This window comes from Pinus tabuliformis, chromosome X (genome assembly GCF_031772625.1).
Source record: "Pinus tabuliformis cultivar Carrire ecotype Pingquan chromosome X, CPIR1, whole genome shotgun sequence".
Classification (NCBI taxonomy): Eukaryota; Viridiplantae; Streptophyta; class Pinopsida; order Pinales; family Pinaceae; genus Pinus; species Pinus tabuliformis.
The window spans coordinates 2731072-2745683 of NC_142308.1; positions in this window are offsets into that span (position 1 = coordinate 2731072).

Consider the following 14612-nt stretch of genomic DNA (forward strand, 5'->3'; position numbering starts at 1 on the left):
AGATCTGTGAGTCTCACACACTATGTTGATAATGTATCTTTAAAAGTTGGAGGGAGTATTATAAAGATTTCAGCAATACAACATTACGATCCCTGAGCAAGCTTAATGTTGGGAATGTCGTTTATAAACTCTGTGCTACCTGTTACACTCATCCAGGATAAGCTGATTATTAATCTGAAAAAGAAAGCTATCTCTGTACCTAGATTGTCTCTTGCAAATTCAGAAGCTAGGTATGAGAATAGTCAAAAAAGAGCAGGAACTAGGAGGCCATTAAAAGATTCAGATGATTGACAAGAAGTTCTGCAAATCTATGAGGCCAGAGCAGAAAACAAGTCAAAACAACTGGTATGTATTAATCCCGACTAGTCTACAGAATAGCAAGATATCCATCAAAGACTTCTAAAGAGTTGCTCGGAAATCAAAGGAGGAATGTGTAGAAAAATACAAGTTACTAGAGTATCTCAATGTATCCAAAGATCATTACAATACTTGAGAACATTTGCATTTCCATGGGATTTTCATAGTCTAAGGCTGAAAGAAAGCATAGATCCAAATCCATCTGCTCAAGTATTTAGCCATGAACAGATAGGCGAACTAAAAACTGGTAACAATCAGGAATTAATTAAGCAACATGGCGAATGGTTCCATGAATTTGGGAATCTAAGGTTGGATGAAAAGCTCCAAATTTTCAACAAAATGGATGGTTTACAAGGACAGCCTAGGGTTTTAAAGTTTGCAATTAATCAGAAGGCGTTAGTTACTATTTCAGTTCTTTCTCCAAACTGGAATAATAATGTTATTCATATAATAAGTCTAATGATTTCTAAAAGAATATGCACATCCATGATTTTTGAACTCCGCTGGCAGCATAGGGATGTTTTAAATGAAAACTGTAGATTGTGGATCCAGCTTGCAATTGAAAGCTCCACCAACATGTTCCATATATTCAAATGGGAACTATTAGATGGTATTGAGCTGGAAGTACAGAGATCAACTGCATCACGGAACGCTTTTAAAGATTCTTTCCTTGACATTGAAATAAGCGCACTACCTTTTTTGAACAAATGGGAAAAGCAAGAATTGATGCATACACCTCAACAACTGGGTCTCCATAAGATAAAAACGAATATTGAAAAGGGAGAATCATTATCAAAGGCATCTATCAGGACAATAATGGCACCGAAAGAAAAAGATGAATTGACAGATGCTCAGGATCCCGAAGAAGGAATCGACGAAGAGTACAATAGTTTGATGGACAGCCACCTCAAAAGAATAATTGATGAGTACGAACCATCTCCAAGATCATCAGAAGAAGACATGTGGGAGAACAGGAGTTCGATGGGACCCTAGTAGAATCTTTGCTAGCAATATGACAATATGGTCACATGTTATAGCAAAAAACTTTGTACGGGAAAAGATTGAGTAGACACCGTCGGTGAAAGAAATACTGACAGGACCCTCAATAATTTCCATTTTTACGTCATTGCTTAGATAGGATTAGATTCTGTAGATTTCTATATAAGAAAGAGTCCGCAGAAGTTCAAAGCATCGATCGCATTGCCTCAGAATTCTGAGACTTCATGTTTGTAATAAGCTTGTTGTATTCAGTTTTCTTTTATTAATAGAGAAGCCTACTGGGCCGCATGTCTGAGGACAGTTCTGCTATCCAAAAGTACCTTGATACTATAAGGCACTAGAGTTGTGAAGACCTGTGGAGAGAGGTCGTGTTGCTCGCGCATGATCGGTTGAGGAAGATTACTTGTCCCAGGCCTGTTGTTTAGAAAGCTTTGACTTTAATTAAAAGTAAGTTCGAATGCTTCACTGCTTCATCTTATTATCTGAATGTCTAGTATGACTCTTTTCTGTTGATCGGTCACCCCTTATTTGGTATTAGAGCCATATCTCATTCCTTAGAACCATATCTCGGATGAAATACATTCTATAGACAGAATCTGAAGAAATTTTACATTGTGCTGAGTAGATAAAAGCTCCTTCAGTCAACTTCTGGAATAGTTTGTATCAATCATCTATGGCCAACTCCTTGAGATATTTTTCTACCATTGATAAAAGATCAATATCTGAAGGAGGAAATAGATCACTTGAGTCAAAAGTAAATGAACACGAGAAAGTTGAGGACCCTGAAAACTGGAATCCGCCTGCATTGAATACAAAAGAAGTTTCCACTAGTACACCCCGGTCTGACAATCAGCTATATATACCAGAGGAGAAGTCCTTTTTCGCAGTAAATAAAATGTTTAGGACCCATGTAAATACTTATCCACCTTTTGAAGAATTTCACTTTGCTAATAAGAGGTTTGTAAAAGGAGGAAAATGGCCTCCCAAGACAAAGTTCTATGTTTCTTCATTTCAATCTAGGTAGCCATCTACAAGAGCAGATTGTGCTCCACTGCTAGAACACAATTCTCAGAACCTGAATGATATGGATCAAGTCTATCAAGTAGGAAACTATTTGACTACTTGGTGCTCACATGCAGAGGATGTTCTAGGACAACAAGCAGAGCTAATCAATGCCAACCTCAAGTTGCTATATGATGAGCAACAGGCAGAGAAAAGAGAAAAAGAAGAAAGGAGGAGAAGAAAACAGAAAAATAAGGCCAAGAAAATTCCAAAATTTCATGTGGATATGTCTGCACCCAATTATTGGGATTTGGAAGAAGAAGAAGAACAATATATAAGAGAAATAATTGCTTCTAGTGCAGGAGAAGGAACTTCCAGAGATACTGGGAAATTAACCAGTGAGACAAAATCACAAAGGCATTTAAAGTTGATAAACCTTTCGAGTCCAAGAAGGAAGTCATGACCCTAGAGCAAGCTACATCTAGATTCCCATCCTTCATTCTACCGTCAATAAAAAATCAGAACAAAGCTCATGTTCTGAAAGAAGTCAGTAAATATCCTAGAATCGAAGAAGACTTGTTTGTAGCAAATACCAATGGCTATGTACTAGATCTTGATAATTCTTCAAATCCAGGAGAATCTATCAGAATCTGGATAGGAGCCTTGTACTAGATGCAGGTCATGACAAAGTTCGATAATATATCCATTATGATTCTAGCTGAAAAAAGAATGACTGGAATTTTTTATGACTGGTGGATGGGACCATCAGATGAAGAAAGAAGAGCAGTCATGGAAACTGGATTTTCCACACTGGAAATATTATTGAAAACACAATTTGTGCCAGAACCAGTGGATGAGAAAAAGAAAATTATAACATATCTTAACCGCATGGAACTAAAAGATCTAAAGTATTTAGATCAAATTGGTAAAGATTATATGGCTAAGGTATTCAAAGCCAGTCTCACCAATGACCTTGCTCAAAAAATTTCGTTTTTATCAAAATTACCAGGCAATTTGGGACATCTTGTAATGAAAGATCTAGAAATGCAATTAAAAAGTTTAGACCAAATTTATTGGGTTGATCTTCTCTTTAGAGTTTTAGAAAAAGTCAAATATTTATGTTGGCAGAAGAAAGCGCATGACATCACCCCAAGCTCGGATGTCTGCAGACAAATGCTACCATGGACGCCTTTCAAAAGAAAGAAAACAAAAAGGTATGGTAGATTCAAGCCCAAAAGAATTACAAACCCAAAGAATCCTTTTAGAAGATTCAAGTTTTTAAAGAATAGAACGCAGCCTCGAAACAACAACTGTTGTTTCATCTGCAAGAAAGAAGGACACTTTGCAAGAAAGTGCCCACAAAAGTCATCTAGCAAACTAAAAGCATGTGTAGATATTCAAGAGTTTCAAGATGATTGGTCAGTTGTAGAGTCTGATGATGAAATTTCATACGTATATATCCTTACTGAAGTTTCAGATGTTGAAGATGATAATGTACAGAAAATGAATGTATGCCAGTCTTGTACAGATAATGAATTTTCTAGTGAACAACATTACAGTGATGAAGAAAGTTATTCAGACAGTGAATTAACAAGTGAAACAGAAGATGATTTAGAAGAAAATTCAGAGGAACATTCTCACGGTGAAATATCAATAAGAGAAGACAAAGGTAAGTGCTCAGTATCACCTTTTCCTCATCTGAATTCATTCTGTCCATATGAAAAAAGAACCACAACTTCAACCAGTTTTCCCGAAACAGAGGTCAATAAAGAAAAACAAAGCATATTATTAAAGAAAATTGTCAAAACAGATAGTCTTATTTATATTCCAGTTCAAGTGCAAGTAAAAAATGAATGGATTTCAGTAGATGCATTTGTTGATACTAGAGGCTCTAACAATTTGGAAAGACCATCTTTGTTTAAACCTCTGTGGAAACCATTAAAAAACATACTGGTTTCAGAGACTAATGGAAGATATGTGAGTCTCACACACTATGTTGATAATGTATCTTTAAAATTTGGAGGGAGTATTATAAAGATTTCAGCAATACAGCATTACGATCCCTGAGCAAGCTTAATTTTGGGAATGCCGTTTATAAACTCTGTGCTACCTGTTACAATCAGCCAAGATAAGATGATTATTAATCTGAAAAAGAAAGCTATCTCTGTACCTAGATTGTCTCTTGCAAATTCAGAAGCTAGGTATGAGAATAGTCAAAAAAGAGCAGGAACTAGGAGGCCATTAAAAGATTCAGATGATTGGCAAGAAGTTCTGCAAATCTATGAGGCCAGAGCAGAAAACAAGTCAAAACAACTGGTATGTATTAATCCCGACTAGTCTACAGAATAGCAAGATATCCATCAAAGACTTCTAAAGAGTTGCTCGGAAATCAAAGGAGGAATGTGTAGAAAAATACAGGTTACCAGAGTATCTCAATGTATCCAAAGATCATTACAATACTTGAGAACATTTTCATTTCCATGGGATTTTCATAGTCTAAGGCTGAAAGAAAGCATAGATCCAAATCCATCTGCTCAAGTATTTAGCCATAAACAGATAGGTGAACTAAAAACTGGTAACAATCAGGAATTAATTAAGCAGCATGGCGAATGGTTCCATGAATTTGGGAATCTAAGGTTGGATGAAAAGCTCCAAATTTTCAACAAAATGGATGGTTTACAAGGACAGCCTAGGGTTTTAAAGTTTGCAATTAATCAGAAGGCGTTAGTTACTATTTCAGTTCTTTCTCCAAACTGGAATAATAATGTTATTCATATAATAAGTCTAATGATTTCTAAAAGAATATGCACATCCATGATTTTTGAACTCCACTGGCAGCATAGGGATGTTTTAAATGAAAACTGTAGATTGTGGATCCAGCATGCAATTGAAAGCTCCACCAACATGTTCCAAATATTCAAATGGGAACTATTAGATGGCATTGAGCTGGCAGTACAGAGATCACCTGCAACACGGAACGCTTTTAAAGATTCTTTCCTTGACATTGAAATAAGCGCACTACCTTTTTTGAACAAATGGGAAAAGCAAGAATTGATGCATACACCTCAACAACTGGGTCTCCATAAGATAAAAACGAATATTGAAAAGGGAGAATCATCATCAAAGGCATCTATCAGGACAATAATGCCACCGAAAGAAAAAGATGAATTGACAGATGCTCAGGATCCCGAAGAAGGAATCGACGAAGAGTACAATCGTTTGATGGACAGCCACCTCAAAAGAATAATTGATGAGTACGAACCATCTCCAGGATCATCAGAAGAAGACATGTGGGAGAACAGGAGTTCGATGGGACCCTAGTAGAATCTTTGCTAGCAATATGACAATATGGTCACATGTTATAGCAAAAAACTTTGTACGGGAAAAGATTGAGTAGACACCGTCGGTGAAAGAAATACTGACAGGACCCTCAATAATTTCCATTTTTACGTCATTGCTTAGATAGGATTAGATTCTGTAGATTTCTATATAAGAAAGAGTCCGCAGAAGTTCAAAGCATCGATCGCATTGCCTCAGAATTCTGAGACTTCATGTTTGTAATAAGCTTGTTGTATTCAGTTTTCTTTTATTAATAGAGAAGCCTACTGGGCCGCCTGTCTGAGGACAGTTCTGCTATCCAAAAGTACCTTGATACTATAAGGCACTAGAGTTGTGAAGACCTGTGGAGAGAGGTCGTGTTGCTCGCGCATGATCGGTTGAGGAAGATTACTTGTCCCAGGCCTGTTGTTTAGAAAGCTTTGACTTTAATTAAAAGTAAGTTCGAATGCTTCACTGCTTCATCTTATTATCTGAATGTCTAGTATGACTCTTTTCTGTTGATCGGTCACCCCTTATTTGGTATTAGAGTCATATCTCATTCCTTAGAACCATATCTCGGATGAAATACATTCTATAGACAGAATCTGAAGAAATTTTACATTGTGCTGAGTAGATAAAAGCTCCTTCAGTCAACTTCTGGAATAGTTTGTATCAATCATCTATGGCCAACTCCTTGAGATATTTTTCTACCATTGATAAAAGATCAATATCTGAAGGAGGAAATAGATCACTTGAGTCAAAATTAAATGAACATGAGAAAGTTGAGGACCCTGAAAACTGGAATCCGCCTGCATTGAATACAAAAGAAGTTTCCATTAGTACACCCGGTTTGACAATCAGCTATATATACCAGAGGAGAAGTCCTTTTTCGCAGTAAATAAAATGTTTAGGACCCATGTAAATACTTATCCACCTTTTGAAGAATTTCACTTTGCTAATAAGAGGTTTGTAAAAGGAGGAAAATGGCCTCCCAAGACAAAGTTCTGTGTTTCTTCATCTCAATCTAGGTAGCCATCTACAAGAGCAGACTGTGCTCCACTGCTAGAACACAATTCTCAGAACCCGAATGATATGGATCAAGTCTATCAAGTAGGAAACTATTTGACTACTTGGTGCTCACATGCAGAGGATGTTCAAGATGATCTAGGACAACAAGCAGAGCTAATCAATGCCAACCTCAAGTTGCTATATGATGAGCAACAGCCAGAGAAAAGAGAAAAAGAAGAAAGGAGAAGAAGAAAACAAAAGAAGAAGGCCAAACGAATTCCTAAGTTTGATATAGATATGTCTGCACCCAATTATCGGGATTTGGAAGAAGAAGAACAACAACAATATAGAAGAGAAACAACTGCTTCTAGTGCAAGAGAAGGAACTTCTAGAGACACTGGGAAATTAACCAATGAGACAAAATCAACAAAAGCATTTAAAGTTGATAAACCTTTCGAGTCTAAGAAGGAGGTTATGGCACCAGAACAAGCTACATCTAGATTCCCATCCTTCATTCTACCGTTTATAAAAATCAAAATAAAGCCCATATTCTGAAAGAGGTCAACAAGTATCTTAGAATTGAAGAAGACCTGTTTGCAGCAAACACTAGTGGCTATGTATTAGATATTGATAATTCTTCTAATCCAAGAAAATCTATCAGAATCTTGATAGGAGCCTTATACTAGATGTAGGTCACAACAAAATTAGATAATATAACTATTATGATTCTAGCTGAAAAAAGAATGACTGGAATTGTTTATGACTGGTGGATGGGACCATCAGATGAAGAGAGAAGAGCAGTCATGGAAGCTGGACTGTCCACACTGGAAATATTATTGAAAACACAATTTGTGCCAGAACCAGTAGATGAGAAAAAGAAGATCATAACAGATCTTAGCCACATGGAACTAAAAGATCTAAAATATTTAGATCAATTTAGTAAAGATTATATGGCTAAGGTATTCAAAGCTAGTCTCACCAATGACCTTGCTCAAAAAATTTCGTTTTTATCAAAATTACCAGGCAATTTGGGAGATCTTGTAATGAAAGATCTAGAAATGCAATTAAAAAGTTTAGACCAAATTTATTGGGTTGATCTTCTGTTTAGAGTCTCAGAAAAGGTTAAATATTTATGTTGGCAGAAGAAAGCGCATGACATCACTCCAAGCTCGGATGTCTGCAGAGCAATGCTACCATGGACGCCTTTCAAAAGAAAGAAAACAAAAAGGTGTGGTAGATTCAAGCCCAAAATAATTACAAACTCAAAGAAGCATTTTAGAAGATTCATGTTTTTAAAGAAGAGAACGCAACCTACAAACAACAACTGTTGTTTCATCTGCAAGAAAGAAGGACACTTTGCAAGAAAGTTCCCACAAAAGTCATCTAGCAAACTCAAAGCATGTGTAGATATTCAAGAGTTTCAAGATGATTGGTGAGTTGTAGAGTCTGATGATGAAATTTCAGATGTATATATCCTTACTGAAGTTTCAGATGTTGAAGATGATAATGTATAGAAAATGAATGTATGCTAGTCTTCTACAGATAATGATTTTTCTAGTGACTTCAAATATTTCTTGAATGTAAAAATTTCAAGGCAAATTGCAAAAGGTAGAATTTTAGCCTGGAAAATTTGGTTTCAGTAGTTTGATTTCCAAGTTGAGTGGATTCCAGGCAATTCTAATTTCTTGACAGACTCCTTGACTAGAGACATAAACAAGATGTTTAGAACTTGTACATATTCAGTTTTTGAAATTCCAGGCAAAACTCCTGAAGATGATAATTTTGTCACTTTTGTAGATAGATTTCGAATTCTTGAAAAGCATGCAGGATTAGTTTTAGAAGAGATTAAAAAAGTAGTGGGATTGAGATTAAGAAGGAACATGTGGATAAAAAAGTGTCAAGCTTGGCAATCAAAGAATTTGGGCATCTCCCTAGGCCTAGACGAAAATTTGGTAAAAATCTTCTCTTTACCAAACATGAAAGTAAAGCTCTTCTTTAAGAGTCTATGTGATCTATGGTCTAGTGTGTTTACTAAAGAAATGATCTGGACACTTAGAATTTTAAACTATTATCAGATCATTGGAAGTGTGGATTTTGCATTCAGTATCTATACAGGTGCAAGGATCTTAGATCTCGAAGAAATCCCCATCAAAGAAGAATTAATAAAGTTCTTAGTCTCTTTAAAGATTCCAGATATTTTTGAAGAACTTGAAGCATCCTTCTTACAAAGAATTGATGAAAATTATCATGTTACTGATACATTCCCCCAGTATGAGATCTTTGAGAATTTTGCAGATTGGGAAATCAGAGGAGGAATGTGTAGAAAAATACAGGTTACCAGAGTATCTCAATGTATCCAAAGATCATTACAATACTTGAGAACATTTGCGTTTCCATGGGATTTCATAGTCTAAGGTTGAAAGAAAGCATAGATCCAAATCCATTTGCTCAAGTATTCGGCGATGAACAGATAAGTGAACTAAAAACTGGTAACAATCAGGAATTAATTAAGCAGCATGCCGAATGGTTCCATGAATTTGGGAATCTAAGGTTGGATGAAAAGCTTCAAATTCTCAACAAAATGGATGGTTTACAAGGACAACTTAAGGTTTTAAAGTTTGCAATTAATCAGAAGGCATTAGTTACTATTTCAGTTCTTTCTCCAAACTGGAATAATAATGTTATTCATATAATAAGTCTAATCATTTCTAAAAGAATATGCACATCAATGATTTTTTAACTCGGCTGGCAGCATAGGGATGTATTAAATGAAAATTGTAGATTGTGGATCCAGCATGCAATTGAAAGATCCACCAACATGTTCCAAATATTCAAATGGGAACTGTTAGATGGTATTGAGTTGGCAGTACAGAGATCGCCTGCATCTCGGAACGCTTTTTTCCTTGACATTGAAATAAGCGCACTACTTTTTTTGAAAAAATGGGAAAAGCAAGAATTGATGCATACACCTCAACAACTGGGTCTCCATAAGATAACAACGAATATTGCAAAGGGAGAATCATCATCAAAGGCATCTAGCAGAACAATAATGCCACCGAAAGAAAAAGATGAATTGACAGATGCTCAAGATCCCGAAAAAGGAATCGACGAAGAGTACAATCGTTTGATGGACAGCCACCGAAAAAGAATAATTGATGAGTACGAACCATCTCCAGGATCATCAGAAGAAGACATGTGGGAGAACATGGTCCAATCAATAAATGAATGATGGACTCAGTAACTTACTTGAACCTTTGAAGTGGACGCTTAAAGGCAAACTTCCTCACATCAACCTGAGATATGCGCAGACTAACGCGACCCTTTCGCTTCTCCAACATCCCTTACAATCTCACTCCTTAAGATGATCTTGGAATAGAACACTCCTCAGACTGACGGCCCAGCAGGCTTCAATATTAATTCAAGCAAAATGTTACATACCAAGTTAAGCCTCAAGAGATTAGAGCTTACTAGTCTCTGGTCTTTGAGAGCTCAGAATACAAACACACACTCACACTCAAACACACGATGCCTAAACTATCTACAACACACCTATTTATAAGACTCATGAGAATAATTGAGGGTCCTTGTCTGACATTACTTAGTCATGATGGTGTTTGCTCAATATTCTCTTAGTACAATAATTCAAGATGCATGATAAAAAAGAAGACGCACTAACAAAATCTGCTTGCACTTTAGTCACTATCAAAATCGGCCTCAAAATCCGAATCTGGTGGAGTCCTTTGTTGTTCCCATGAGGACGTTAGCTTTGAAAACATTTATTCTAGATTTTCCCATGAAGATGTAAGCCACGATAGATATTCCTTCTCCCAAGTGGGGCCATTCTGTACTTGAGCATCTTGATACACATCAACAAATACCGTTTCCTTTTCGTCCCATACTTTTGCTTTTTCCTTTAGAGTCAGATATCACTATTGAAGATTCTTCTTTCTGAGGTGCATGTGAACTTTGTCCGGTGTCGAATGTTGCTTTTGAGGATTGTCCCATATGAAACTTTATAGAGTCAGATGATTTTCTTAAACTTTTTTGAGGGAAGAGATAATCATCCTTATTCCATCTGTTCACATAAGCGAATGGATCAATTTCGATGCCAAGAAAAGAATCTTTCTTGCTTTTTCTAAAGTCACGCAAGGACTGAACTGCCAACTCAACACCATCCAATAATTCCCACTTGAATATTTGAAACATGCTGACACCTTGCTCTATAGCAGCTTGTACCCATAATTTACATTGATGACTGATGTTTCCTTTTTCTTGCCATCCTAATTCGAACATCATGGATGAGCATACCCTGTTTGATAACAACAGATTTATAAGGCATACTACATCTTCAGTCTAACATCCTGCAGATATACTAATTGTGATTAGCGCCTTTTCATTGATTATCAATCTCATTACCCCACATCTTCCTTGCTTTGGCTCTAGTGTTTTGATTAATGACACTTTTTCTGGTAACTTCAAGGCATGAAATTCTTTAAGCCAACTTGAAACCTTTTTAATCTCTTCTGGATTTTCTGCTAGTGTAGATTTTATTATGCTATTTGTTCCATACACCTGTGAGAAAGGATTAGGAACTATGGGGTTTCTAAAATCCATGCTTCTATAATCCCATGGTTCTGAGAAAGTTCTGAGATATTGAAGTGTTCTTTCAATACACTGAGAAGCTAGAACTTGAACTTTCTTCTGACATCTGCCATTTTTTATTTCCCAATCAGCAAACGGTTGGAACAGTTCATATTGTGGGAAAGAGTCAGTGGCTACAAAATTTTCATCCACTTGTTGTAAGAAGGCGGCATCTAATTCTTCAAATAAATCATGAATCCTGAGTGATTTCAAAAAACGTTCAACCAATTCATTCATATTGATTTCCTCAAGATCTAGCATTTTTGCCGAGATATAAACAGCAACAGAGAAATCAATTCCACCAGTCATTTGATAATAATTAAAAGTCTTTAAAACTTTGATCATTTCTTCTGTGTAGTGACTATTCCATGTGTCATCAAGCAGTTTGAAATAAACTTTCACTTTCAGGTTTGGCAGAGGATAAACCTTTACCAATTCTTCATCAAGATTTAGAAAAAAACCAACATTCTTATGTTGCCAAGCTTGGCATCTTTGAATCCATTGGTCTCTTCTCAAACGTAAGCCAACCAGCTTTTTAATTTCTTGAGTAACATCTTCTAACAGAAATTCCAAAATTCGGAACCTTTGAACAAACATTTCAAAATTGTCATCAGAAGGGGTTTTGCCTGAAAGGCCGAATATTTCATTCCTATGCACATGAACCTTGTTCATTTCCCTGGTCAAAGCATCTGCTAGAAAATTAGAATTTCCCGAAATCCATTCAACATCAAACTCACACATTTGGAACCACATTTGCCATGCTAACAATCTTCCACGAGCTAACTGTTTTGATATCTTTGCATTCAGAAAATATTTAAAGTTCATGGAATCCGTTCTAATTAAAAACTTTGTTGGAGCAAGATAAATTTCAAACTTCTGGATTCCATTAAAGATGGCAAGAGTTTCCTTTTCAGCGGGAAAATAATTCTTTTGATGTTTTAAAAATTCTCACGAAGCATAAGCACAAAGAACTTCTGTTTTTTCTCCTTCTCCCTTTTGTTCAAAAAGTGTGGCTGCCCAAAAATTGTCTGAAGCATCTGTCTGTAAAATTAAAAAACCATTACCTAGCGGTTTCAGGGCTGGGAGATGCTTACATTCTGCCTTTAAGAGCTGGACTGCTTTAGTTGCCTCAGGTGACCATCCGGAATGTAGATGCTGACGGATAGGAGTTGTTTTCGCTGAAAGATTAGGAATATATTTATGTACATAATTTAGAATTCCTAAAAATCTTTGAATCATTTTTACATCTGTCAACTGATCAGGAAATTCAGAAAGTTTTGTCAAAACATGTGGCTGCATCTGAATTTGACCATGACCAACATGAATTCCAAGAAAATCAATGTTGTCTTGAAAAAGAAGCATTTTCTTCTCTGATAACACAAGACCATGTGTTTTTGCTTCTTCAAGAAACACAACAAAACATTATTCTGCAGAATATAAAACAAGATGAAGCTGGTATACAGAACTTACTTCTTAAAATCTCGCAGCTTTCTGGAAATAAAAGTCTGACTCTCTAGTTCTTCTCCTCAGGGAACATGCATGAGTCTCACACGACCTCTCTCCACGGGTCTCTGCTCCAGCGCCTTACAGTTCAACCTCTTTCGGACTTCAGAAACTATCCTCAGACGGATTGCAGAACTGTCCTCAGACAGACGGCCCAGTAGGCTTCGATATTAATAAAAATCAAGAACAGAATACAAAGCTTATTACAACAGAAGCGTCTCAGAGTTCATTACAACACACATGCTCTCAATCGAACGATCATCTGAACTCATGAGGGATCATTCTTAAATAGGCTAAAAACGAATCTAAACTTAGTTAAGACATGACATAAAGTAGAAATAATTGAGGGTCCTGTCAGTATCTTTTTCCACCGACGGTGTCTACTCAACCTTTTCTGTACAAAGGAATCCTGTCACAACATGTGATCAACATTATCACATTGCTGACAAAGATTCTACCAAGGGCCCATGGGGCTTCTCATCTCCTATAAGTCTTCTTCAGAGGATCTGGGAGATGGTTCGTACTCATCTATCATTTGGCGGTAGTGTCTTTTTATCAGTTGGTCATACTGTTCATTGATTCCTTCATTTGGATCTTGTGCATCTGTCATTTCATCCTTTTCTTTCGGCTGCATTATTGTTGTCTGGCAAGATGCTGCTGACGATGATTCTCCTTGGCTAATATTCGTTTTGATTTTATGGAGGCCCGGTTGTTGTGAGGTAAACATCATTTCTTTCTTTTGTTCTTGCTTTTCCCATTTGTTCAAAAAAGGAAGAGCACTTACTTCAATATCAAGAAACGAATCTTTAAAGGCATTCCGGGTTGCAGGCGCTTTCTGTACTGCCAGCTCGATGCCATCTAAATATTCCCACTTAAAGATCTGGAACATGTTAGTGGAGCTTTCAATAGCGTGTTGAATCCATAATCGACAATTTTCATTCAAAATATCTCTGTGCTGCCATCCAAGTTCAAAAATTATTGATGTGCATATCCTTTTTGAAATCGTTAAACTAACAAGATGGACGACATTATTATTCCAATTTGGAGATAAGACTGAAATGGTTATTAGTGCCCTCTGATTAATTATAAACTTCAGGGCTTTAGGTTGTCCTTGTAACCCATCTAGTTTATTTAAAATTTGCAACTTTTCTGTCAGTTTTAAATTTCTAAATTCATGGAACCATTCAGCTAGAGAGGTCGTGTGAGACTCGTGCATGTTCCCTGAGGAGAAGAACTAGAGTCAGACTTTTATTTCCAGAAAGCTGCGAGATTTTAAGAAGTAAGTTCTGTATACCAGCTTCATCTTGTTTTATATTCTGCAGAATAATGTTCTGTTGAACGGTCACCCATATTTTGTGGTATCACAGCCATATCCCGTTCCTTGGAAATATATCTGTGACGAAATACATTCTATAGACAGAATCTGAAGAAAGCTAGGAAGCCTTCAAAAGGCATCTTTGTTTTACATTGTGCTGAGTAGATAAAAGCTCCTTCAGTCGACTTCTGAAATAGATTGTATCAATCCATTATGGCTAGATTCTTGAGATCCTTTTCTACCATAGATAAAAGATCAATATCAGAAGTAGAAAATAGATCTGTTGAGGCGGATATAAATGAACATGAACAAGTTGAAGATCCCGAAAGCTGGAACTCTGCCACCTTAGGTACTAAAGAAGTCTATCCAGTTCCAATGATGTTTAAGCTTTCAAAGAAATATTACTTCAAAGAAGTTGAAGTTAAGATCATAATTAAAGGTCCACATGTACAGATAATAGGGTTAAATA